Source organism: Mastigoproctus giganteus, chromosome 13 (assembly GCF_048544385.1).
Source record: "Mastigoproctus giganteus isolate SK-2022 chromosome 13, ASM4854438v1, whole genome shotgun sequence".
In the NCBI taxonomy this organism is placed as follows: Eukaryota; Metazoa; Arthropoda; class Arachnida; order Uropygi; family Thelyphonidae; genus Mastigoproctus; species Mastigoproctus giganteus.
Genome location: NC_143587.1, coordinates 76,587,856 through 76,600,199, shown reverse-complemented (window position 1 = coordinate 76,600,199; position 12,344 = coordinate 76,587,856). Strand labels below are relative to the sequence as shown.

Below are 12,344 nucleotides of genomic sequence, written 5' to 3'. Positions count from 1 at the left end.
CATGTGTTGTGATGGCCATTAAAACTCACGCAGAAGCAGATGTGTGGGCGATCAAAATATTCGGATAATTACCTAACTCACACTGGCATGCACAAGTGTAATTAATGGGAGAGTAGTGCGTAATAGGCGATGAATGTGTTTGTATGTGTGTTTGTAAGAGAAACCTCGTAGTGCCGACAGCTGGTGGGTCCCAGGTGAGTAATATTTTACCACCTTAATCTCTCTTGTTTACCCGGAGAGGATAGTTCCATTAAGGCAAGAAATGATGCTTGCCAGGATATTACCGAAGAAAAGAATAACCAAATAGAGACAATTAAATTCTTAAATTGCTTCACCATGATTTATTTAATGTTAATCACAATTAGAAGGAATTCCTGGATTGTTCATAAAGCTCTTGAAATTTCTGGTAAGAAAAATGTTTTACGAGATCCTTCCAAGAGTATTCGTACACTGGTATGGTGATGTTGTACAACATGGATTTTATTAAAAATTTAGCTTAAATTGATAAATTAAGGCCCATGTTTATAAGGCCCATTTTAGTCTGAATGACAGTTTGGTCCTTTTCATGAGAGGTAGGTCCGCAATTTCACGAAATGTCACTCCTGCCGTCGGCATTGTAGTAGTTGAAGTGAAAAAAAAAGAGCAAATTTCTTTTTAACAGCATTAGAAAAAACTGATAAATATGGCAGTAGGTTCATGGCAACAGTTCTTGAATAAAATTATGACCAATCTATACGGGAAGGAGTGACGTTGTCCTGTATGTTTTGAATAACTGTATTGACCTAACTGTAATGACCTCACATGGAAACGGACAATCGCACCCATTAATAGCTAGTCTTCTCACTTAGCACAAGGGTTACGACTCCACTCTTTGCACACAAATTGGAGAAGACTTGGGTTCATAAATGTCTTTTAAATGGAAAGAACGTTTATGGAATTCACACCATGAGAGCCGCACAGGAAGCATCATCCACCCACATCGGCTGGTAAAGCAATGGGTTCGAATCCTGTCAATGATGCGATGAAGGGAATTTTATGGAATTTTTTAAACAGTTTGGCTAGTTAGTTGGTAACAGGGGAGGGCTGCATGGCTTTTCTTCTGGAAAAGCATTTTTCTTCTTCCACTAAGCAGCAAGGGGAGAGCAAAGAATATACGTACACTGAGAGAACATAAATCATGGGACACCTGTCTAGTAACGGGTAGGCCCACCTTTTGCCCAGATAAGGGCACTCACACGGCCAGACATTGAGTCCACTAGTTCACGAAAGCGTTCCACAGGTATTTACATCCACGCTTGCTGCAATCTGTCCATAATTCCGTCGTATTCCTAGATGGAACTGGGCAGGATCCAAAGTTCGAACGGATAGAGTGACCCATGCGAAGGGCACCCACTATCTTCCCTCTTTCAAAGTCGGTTAACTCACAACGTTTATCAATACTGACATCAGATTACCGTCTACGTGAATGCAGTGATGCTGTGTACCTGTATACCTGCCAAGCGGTGGGTTCTTCCACTAGCGAGAGGCAGTACCGGACCAAGGTACTTTTGCTCCCCGGGCATAACGATTTTTCGGCGCCCCCTTTACTAAGGATATCTATATTTTTTCATGATTTGTAAAATTTGGTGCACCTTAAAGAATGGCGCCCCGGGCAAGAGCTCTACTAGCCCGTACCTTAATTCGGCACTGTCGAGAGGGGTGATGGCGATGCGTTCCCCTGGCACAAGGTATCCTATGAATTCTGACCTTTCAATGTAGTTCTAGACATAATATACTGACTCGTCATCGCCTTAGTTGCATTATTTTAATAAAATACACGTTACCACTTTGTGGCCGAGTTAGACAGAGAGCACTGCTTGTTTTAATTCTCTAAATATTCCTGCTTTTCATTCAGCAAATAGAAAACCCAATCACAAAATAACGTGATTCATACCTCATAGTCCTAATAGCCTTGGCACAAAAAAAGAAAGAAAAACAACAACAAGAACAACAGTTCTCACCCTTATTCCTGTCGATATTATAAGTGTTTAGGACATACTCTTAAAATAAATGTAAACCGAAAGTCTTCGTAGTTCAGCTGTAATTCTTGTGTAATAAATCTTAAGCAGAGAATCAACATATTATTACCATAAAATTAGTCCAATCTCACGTTGTTTCCTCGCTGTTCCTGCTTCTCAAAGCATTCAGATGCTTCCAGCAGCTGGAAATATCTGAATGCTTCTGAAATGAAACTGCTCAGCTTTTATCGCTCCATTTTATCTTAATATGAAGATTTATTGTATGTATCCTCAATATATATATATACTGCTCAAAGTTCTGAACAAAGATGAATACATAAACGCCGTTTCTTTCTTATATGTTTCTTTAAGGAAGTGTGTGCGTGATAAACAGAATAACCAGTAATCGATGGCTTAATCTAGACATCACAACTGAAAAGGATTCTACCATATGGAGTATTTTGCTTCTGACGTTCTCTCGTGCGTTTATTTTAGCCTCTTCAACTATCGGGTTTTGCTTTTTTTGCTTCGAAAGGCGCCTCCAGGAAAGGTTGGAGCAAACAGGGAACCTGAACTATAAATGTTGAGGCCAGTAGAGCAGATCAATCGAAGCTACTCTACGAAGAAGAGGATTGGAAGGTCGAACGTCATACATAATCCCCGTCCATGGATAATCTCTCTTAATACCCTGGTAATGATTTATCAAAACAAGCCGAAATCATTCCTCTCAGAAAAACAGCATAGAATGGAAAAGAAGTAAGTCTTAAAATAGATTCTTCGAAGGGAATTACTGACTAGACTGTTTTTTTATGAAGAAAGTTCGTCAAAATTTAATTTGTTTTAAAGAATCGCTCTCATCGAACACGCTATTTGGTATCTCTATAAGTTACTCAGATGGAATCTCGTCAGTGTCTTCAGGAACTTTTATGTTGTGTTTATTTTTTGCAATATTTGTTGATCTGAAGCAAACAGAAGTAACAGGAATTTCTACAGAGAAACGAGACCATTATCCACACAAAGCAGATAAGGACATGCCCTTAAAAACGCCTCTGTAGGTTTTATGAAACCCCCAAACACGAAAGGTATTAGAATTTGTAGTACTTAATACCCTTCGTGGGTTGAAGATTGAGAAGATAAAAGAAGATACTTGTTGACATTACACTTGAATATCTGTAGATTGTAATCTTTAGGAAATACGAGTGAAGGGAATTTGTTCCAGAAAACAGAAGTTGAACGAATAAATGAGAAAGAAGAAAAGTTTGTTCTGCGAACGTGAAGTTGGACAATGAAAGGATGCTTACTGGTTGCGACAAGTGTTCAGACTGGTTTGGAAGAACGAGATAGAATTATATAAGCCAATTGGGATCAACAGTAACCATGGAAGTATCTATAGAAAAGGCTTGCAGCAGAAACAGTACATTTGTGAGACAGAGAATGGGGAGACTTTGTAAAAAATGGGCAATTATTTAACCTACATACTCAGCACTTTTTCCGTCTGTATCCGCACTACTCGGACTCCCTCCAGTCACTGTTTGGCAGAGGAGAGACAGCGGAATTATACAATAGCTAATCCGGATACCTCCTAGAGAGTTAATAATAGGTTCGGTTCGGTGGACTATCTAGCAGCCGGCCTGCGAATACCGTTTTAGAGTTTTATCCTCGAAATGTAAAGAAGATTGGATCTTTCCATGATGCCCATCATGACCGCAAAAGACATCGATTGTATTGCACGATGGAAGAGACGGGAGTTGCTGGAACTTTGATCTTGAGACTAAACATGGGTTTCACTTCGAGCCTCCAATAAGCAAAGTGGTGGTACTGCACTGGTTAATGAGCATTATCTACCACCTAGTATTGCCTGGTAACACAGAGGTGGCGGTGTTCCTCTGGGTGGTCACCTCCAGTATTTAATTGCAGCATTTCAGGAGTTGCATACTGGGGTTATACTCAGGTTACTAACAGTTTCACCATTGTAAAAATTCAAGGAGAGTATTTGTTTATCTCCGAACGATCGGACCTCACCAAAATTCGGTTCATTTCACTTGCGAGTGCCACCTGAATATCAGTTCCATTTTAGACCCCCAGACAGCAAGTCCAGCTTGCCATACTCGAGAGAGTGTCTGATGCAAGACTTGAAGACCATGTAACTTACACAAATAATCTACTGATGCACCATCTACATGAGAGGTTGAGTCCATAGATACGGTAACATTTAAATATTCTATAAATGTTGGTGCTTTCAGTATCGTTCGATTTGCACTGTCTGAAGAGCCCTCGCGAGTTCCATAGTGGTTATAATCACTGTCCCACACCGGCAGCAAAAGGTCTGTGTACCAATCTCGTCAATGGCGTGAGGAATAGCGTTGCTTTGGTACTTAACACACATCTGACCTATCAGAAGGGTTAACAGAAGTGAGGTGTACCGTAGAATGTGTACCAGTTCAGTGGAAGAAGTGTTGCATCAAAATATATGTTATATGATTTGTTTTATAGAATATCTACAAAACCCCCACCAAACGTATTAGAAGAAACAACACATTAAAAAAAATGCGAATTTTAATGAACAAATTAATAAGGTGTAAGGTCCATCTCTGGACCAATGACATTTCCCTATGAAAAACTTTCAATAAATTGCTGATTACTCCAGCTGGCGCAGGAATTTATGTCCATTCCTCGTTCAGCGCAGTCGCCAGTTCACCTTTAGTAGAGGAACACAACGGAATTTGGTGTAGGACTCAGCATGAAAGTATTTGGCACTGCAACAAATGGTTCGATTCCGAACCACGAGAAGCAGCATGATACCATGAATTTTCATTTGCCGAACTTCACTGTGGACCCACCTGTGATAGATGGAAATAACTGTGGAAAGATGTTTTCCACACCCACAATTTTGGGTATGGGCTAAAACGGGTAAAACGCTGATGGGGGGCTGCATAGGTTCTCGTGGCCAGATGCTCTTAGACAATAAAACAGTTCCTTACCACCAATTGCGCATTGTTTGAAAGATAATTTTATTTTATTTATTTTTTTCATTAATAATCTCTGAATCAGTAAAATATATTATCATGATCCAATGTCAATTCACACTCTTGACATGGACATTTAATGGCGCGTTGGGGATATTTGCTCTCTCTCTCTCTCTCATGAGAGAGAGAGAGAGAGAGAGAGAGAGAGAGAGAGAGAGAGAGAGAGAGAGAGAGAGAGAGAAATTATTGGATAAGAGACCGTCGCCAAGCTGTGATCTGAGATGCCTAGATCAACACCACGTACTCTGAAGGGTTGTTTTCAAAAAGAACATCAAGAGTGTTAGGTGTGTGGTTAGGATTGTTTAGTATTCTGGTAAGTAATTAGGGCTACTGAGATGAGTAGTAGTTGAGACCACTGAGATGCTGTCAGAAATGGGGTTTAGCAGACTCCCTAGATTCCTTAGTTAGCAAAGTAGAGGCAGTGAGATTATACATTAGTAACTTTCAATGTATGCAGTAGCAATGATATTATACATTAGTAACTTTCCAGGAGGAAAGTTATAAATGTATAATGGCTCCTGGAAAGTTACTAATAGGTTAAGCCTTATGGACTATCTAGTATACAGTCTGAGAAAACTGTTTTACAATTCCGTTCCTCGAAATGTCAGAAACATTGGATCTCGCCATGATCTTCATCATAACTTCAAAATCCATCACTCATACTGGAATTGATGGGGATTGCCAGACCTTTGCTCTGAAGTCTAAGCATTGGTTTCATTACTTCCAGCTTCCATTAAACAAAGTGGTGGTATCGCACCAGATGAGGAGATTTACTTACCACCTAATATAGCCTGGACATATAGAATTGTGGCATTCCTTTGTATGATGTGGACGCACTCCTCGACACTTATTTATAATGTTCACACCTGGGCAGTTCCCTCACTATATCAAGCGCAATATTTCAGAACTACTGCATAGAGGAGGAGGTACATCCACAGCCCCATAATCATGATTGTACAAGCAGATGATTCTGCTGTCGCAGAATAACAAGAAATCAACGAAATTCGGCTGAACAGACTCAAAAGTGGACTTGAATAACAGTTCCATCAGCTTTTTTAGACTCCAATAGCAATCCCCAGTTTTCATAATTGAAGAATATCTGTGGAAAGCCTCAGGGACTCTTACTGACAAATGAATGAACTGAGCTAATTATTTGTAACACTACGAATCTCAAGACCATGAGACATCTTATCATGTTGATAACAACAAAACTGTATTCTACAAGGACAACTTAGCAGACAGGCAGCTAAAGCAATGCAATGTGGAGTTATCGAACTAACTTCGGTATATATGTGTATACAGCTCAGAGAACTTTCTGAACATCTGGTTATCAATATTATCTAATGTAACCTTCTACGAACTTGTTATCTGAAATGCATCCCTCGGAACGAGCCGCCATAAGCACCCATTACTTCCGGGTACTTAGCAGTAATATCATTGTCGGGACCGAGGTGGGAGAGGAATAAGTGGCACCCTATGGTCTTCATGTCTACATGCTAGCGGAGAAATTGCTCGCTTAATCTTGTTACCAGAAGCCGTTCAAAAAGGCTAATTTGAAGGTCTTCCTCGCCTTGACGTGGATATCCCATATACGACTCGCACCATTTTCGCAGAATCCTCTCTAATCTATCGATTTTAGATGTAGAACATCGTTTAGATGATTATTGGATGGCTTTATTGGGTTCCATCTAATGTTTCAGTGCTTCATAGTGCGGGTAGTAGCCAAGTTTACAGGAACTGTGTAAAAGACAGACTGGAATGTCCCTTACTTTGTTTTATTCAACGATATAGCGGATGGTCTCCCACATCGGGTGAAAAAACCTGAATTTGAATCCCGTCAATGATATAAAGAATTTTTATGGATTATTTCCACAACGTGACCCACTTAATCGTTCTGAAGCAAGGGGTGGTTGCCTTGCGTAGTGGAGTTAAATCCAATATAGCGGATATGAATAGTTTATGTGTTTTAAACGTATTCTCTGAATGGGATATAAAGACGTTGGAAGTTAGCACTGCAGTTAGTTTCCTACGACTTTTGAGATTATGATTAGCTACTTAAACTACTGTTAAAGACTGGTAACATCGAAGAACTTTGTAAAACGCTTTCAAAATTGCGAAAATTTGGCATTTATGTTGTTTAAAGGAGCTAAACAGTGATTGAGTAGCGTGCCCTTTTTATACTAGAATTATTTTATGGTAGGTTGAAAAGACAGAGGATGTTGGTGTTCGTTATCAGCAAGGTAAAGCTCAGCCATAACGGCTTTTTTCATATTCACGATCAATAACAAATCTGTACACTTGCAAATAAATTTTATTGTTATTAAAGGAAAGTTTGCCATCAATGAGAATTTTTATTAGCTCCATAATATAAAATGTGAATTTAGTTCACAGGGCTACGCAAGTTTTTGTTATATGGCGGAAGTGATGCCGATAACTCTTTTTTTATCGATTGCCGGAGTTCTTATTCTGTCATCTTCCATTAATTTATAATACACGTGGTAACAGGACAAATCTTTGTTGAATTTTAACCATGCCCAACGATATTTTCTCAGACCTCAGAAAATGCCAACATGTCAGACGTGTACTTGAAAACATCAGTAAAGTGCAATGGTTTATCATGATTACGGGATTTATTAGTTTCGTCTACTACACTGGTGTGCAAAACGTAAGGACCAACACTATTTCTAAAGGTTACAACCATAAAATCTTTACTTAAGGTACACTTTACTGATGAGAGTAGATTCAGTATCAGCAGCGATTTTGGGCTTCAGCTAATCTGGCGAGAGTTTGGCACAGGCTAGCACCCCGAAAATACCACTGAAAGGGATCGATATGACGGTCGAGGTGTTCTCGTCTGGGGAGGCGTTATCTTGGATGGACGTACACAACTCCTAATACTGGAAAGCGGTATTGTAACCGATGCACGCTACTGAGGTGTACTGATGTAATCCTTCCCCGTGTGCGTCTGTTCCGAGGTACCATTAGCCCCGAGTTCTTGTTTATGGATGATAACGCCACACCCCAGATCTTTTGGAAAGTGAAGACATTGTTCGTATGGATTGTCCTGCCCGTTCCATTGCTCGATATTTCTGCAGTCCAACTTTCCTAACAGCGGTACAAGTGGATTTTGCAATTACTAATAATTTCGAACATATTGTTCATTTACACATCGGATACCAGACAATTTTAACCATACAGGCGAAACTCTTGATCTTTTTCTCACGAACTACGCTTCCAAGTACAGAATCGTTGTGTGCAATCTTCTTGACAGTTCAGATCGCAAATTGGTGATGACCTGTCCTGCAATGGAGCTTTTGTCTCGGTGCCATTCTCAGCCTCGTGCTATTTGGCATTACACGAATGCAAAATGGGATAATCTGCGAGATTTCTACTCTTATTTTCCATGTTGTAAATCTTGTGATGCCAATATTTTCTGAGATTGACGTGAAATTACTCTTCTAAGGATAGTCTGAACGGGTAGCACAGTGGTATCGTCATCGTCCTCCCCATACCGAGTGGAAAAGGCCCGTATTCGAATCCCGTCGATGACGCGAGGAACTTCTATGGTTTTTGTTTTTTTTTTTCAATTCGTGGCTGAGTTAGTAGGTCTCAGGCGTGGATAGCAAGGTTTTTCCTCCGGAACCCGAAGTTTTTCGTCCAGAAATGCAGGCAGATCGACCAGAGAACATATGCAATTTACAGGCACAATACGCGTTAGTAGTTGAATTAAAATTCTAGGTGACCCTAATAAATAGTGTCTTGTAGGGATGAAATCCTTTATTACACACTCCAAATTAGAATCCCCTCCTTTATCTAAACCTTGGCTTTTCAATAAGTGTGCTCAGGCTGAAAAATGTTGCTTATTGCACGTGGTTTGCATCCATAGCTCCAGGATCATTTTCTTCCTGCACGAAAGTTCCCAACAGTTGTAAAGCAGTTATTGATCAGTCCAAACTATATTTTGAACAGGGTAAGAATAGAAAACTTGCTTCTTGTCGAAAGGGTAGTCGAACATTGTGGTTTCTTGTCAACACTATTGGCCACAGCTTTTGCCAATCATTACTCCCATCTCTGTTAAGACTTGATGGCTCTATTGCAACCTCATCCTAATTTTCTTATAATTCTTGTATTAACGATCTTTGTAAATCAGTTTCTACCATTCTCAGTACACTCAGTTTAATGCATCCTGAGGTCTTCCGTCAAAAAAGGATGTCAGAAGAGTTTTGAACAATCTTGATGCCAAGAAAGCGCTAGATCTTTGTAGCATTTCTTCATTTGTTCTTAAATCCTGTGCTCCTAAGCTTACTCTTGTTCTGTGTTGTATTTTTACACTTTCTTATTGCACTGGTATTTTACCTTCTATTTGGACATTCGCTCATATCCAGCCAAATTAAATTCTTAAAAAGGGTGAAAAATCCCTCCCTTCCAATTATCGTCTCATTGAACTTGTTTCTACCCTTTCTAAATTAATGGAGAAATCCATTACTTGCCCACTCCTAAACTATCTTGAAACTTTCCTTCTAATCAATGATTGCCATTATGGATTCCATGAGTATCGATTTATTGGTAATACAGTGGCTGATGACGAATTATATAGAAAAGGTTTGCGAAGCTCAAGCAGTTGCTCTTGATATTTCAAAGGCTTTCTTCGTGTTTGGCATAAAGGTCTTCTAAATAAGCTTCCATCTTATGCACTGCAGACTTTTTTTGTAATTAAGTATCCAGTTTTTCTCTCTGAGAGCTCACTGCGAGTGTGGTAGATGGCTCTGTCTTTTAACTTCTACACTAATGCTGGTGTTCCCCAAGGCGCTGTTCTTTCGCCAATATTTTACCTCTTGTATATCAATGAACTTCTTATACAGAATGGAAATCCTCTCCATAATTTTGTCGAATGATAGCTCATTGCATTCCATCTTACAGTTTGACCAACCTCGCCCTGCACAAACAGCTTCAATTTCTAGAATGTCCACTGCAATTTCTTAAATGCTGATGTCCATCTAATTATACAAAGGGGCAAAGATAATTCAGTTAATTTCAATGCTTCTAAAATATAGTCCTGCCTTATATCTGGCCAAAAGGATTCTTCTGATACTGTGCTCATCTTCGAAGACACTTAGATTTCTAGACAAGATCACGTACTGCTATTGGGGATTATCCTCACTTCTAATCTCTCTCTTGGCATGAGCTCGTCACAAATACCACTTCTGCTGGATCTAAAAACTGGATTTGCTCTTTCGTTCTTGGCATTACTTTTCTTCTAAACAGCTACTCACACTATTTTGCTTTGATGGAATATTCTTTCCAAATCTGAGGTGGTGCTCCATAACCTCTCTTAGACTTCTATATTCCATTGAAAAGAGGGCAGCTAGGTTAATAACCCATCGCTTACAAAGCCTCTCCATTCTCCACTCTCTGTCTCATATATGTTCTGTTTCTGGATGCCTTTACTACAGATATTTCCACGGAATCTTATTGAGAATGTGTGGGATATTTTGGAGAGAGCTATTCGACAACGAAATACTCTTCCTTCAGCTGTCGCAACTACCCGATATTTTTCTAGAAGAATGGTTACAGTGAGACCAAACCCACTAAAACACTTTACAGAATCCATGTTGAGTCTCACACTTCATGTTAATCGAAACAAAGGCAGCCCGAATTGATCCATTTTTTTTGGCCAGTGTGCGTACCTTCTCTCCTGACCTGCTTTTCTTGGAGATTTCATTTCATGCTTGCATGTAAAGTTTGAATTTTTGTTAAATTCAGAATTATTGCTTCCAAGTTTAAATTAATTGTGAAAGAACTGTAAACTTAATTTCTTCTTCTTTAATGCCTACTGACGGATACAGATTAGGAATGTACGCTACATTCCAGAAATTATCTGGACACACGTCGGCTTCACATTAACGTTACTGCACTCATTTCAATAGCTTGTGGGCCACCCCTGCCGCTATAATATACTCCACCCTCGTGGTTAAGCTTTCCACTACGAACTATAGACTAAATAAAATCTTCCAATCCACCGCACAACTGATAGCTGAAGTACCGACGTGAGATGTGTTGCTCTGGCCAAACATTACATTCCAGTTCATCCCATATGCATTCCTTAGGAATCAAATCAGAACTCTGTATCTACCACTTCAACTTTTGTGCTCGTAGGTTCACGGCCATGAACCATTTTCGAGCACCACCGGCAGTATGGGATGAGTCGCATCCTGTTTAAAAACAACAGCGATCTGTACCAAATTTCCACATCATAGGAAATCTGGAATCCTCTAAATATGTTAAGGCATCAGCATTCATGATTTCTTGCACAATCACTAAAGGTACTAGGCCATAATGCACTTCTGCAGTAGATATTCTCCGGGTATCCTTCACACTGATAACTGCCTCTATGATTGGTTAGAACAGAATATAGCTGGATCCTTCATTGTGATTTCCACTACTCTATGAACTAATTACAGCATTTCCACTACTGTCTGAACTACTCTTCAATGAAAACCGAGGCTCTGGAAGGTTTCAAAATAACCTTGGAATCGTTCAGTAACGTGCAGTAAAAATTACAGTGAGAACAATGATCTTTCTCTTATTAGAGGTTGTAAGAATACGCATAAATGTTGGCTAGCACATGCGCACAAAAATGAAAACGACCGAAGAAATTTGCTGGTTTCAGATTTCAGAGAATCTATGTGAAAACGCTCCAATTTCTTTTACAATCTAAAGCCCTGTTGATAAATAATATTTACTCTTCTGACATTACAGTACCTTTCAAAATACCATGCGAACAATGGCGTTGCATTGACAGAAAAATGATTCTATTCGGTAGATTTTTGTGGTGGTTTTATGGAATTTATCTTTAGAACTTGCTTTCACATTTTGAGATGATGGTTTATTCATTCGGGCCATGGCTTCTAAAATGGTGCTCATCTGTCCTAGAAAATTCTCCTGTTGGATACTGTGGCATTCTGACGTATCGACCTTTAGATAAACAAATACTCAGTAACTTACCAATTCAACATATCTTCGTAAAACATAATACAAAACTTCTGCATAAACCACTTAAATCCACTTTTAGTTATTACAATTACCTTTTATCTTGCTCGCCCTCGTGGATAGCAAAAGCTCGGACCACTTCATATCCCAGATAAGGTGGAAAAGGTAAGAGTTCGAATACGATCAATAATGGGAGAACTTCATATGGGTTTCCACAACAGTCATCGATCTCAAGATGTGTTTGTCTTTTTCACCCAGAAACTCGCGTTATTGATGGAATTCGAACCCGGGCCTTTTCCACCCGGTGTGGGGGGAAGAACTGGTGATTATA

General features: G+C 39.5%; 1 protein-coding gene across 1 annotated transcript in view; it reads right to left on the bottom strand.

Moving 5' to 3' along the window:
• LOC150076198 (uncharacterized) overlaps positions 1-12,344 on the bottom strand; it is a 76,616-nt gene that overhangs the window by 43,128 nt on the left and 21,144 nt on the right. The window lies entirely within an intron of this gene.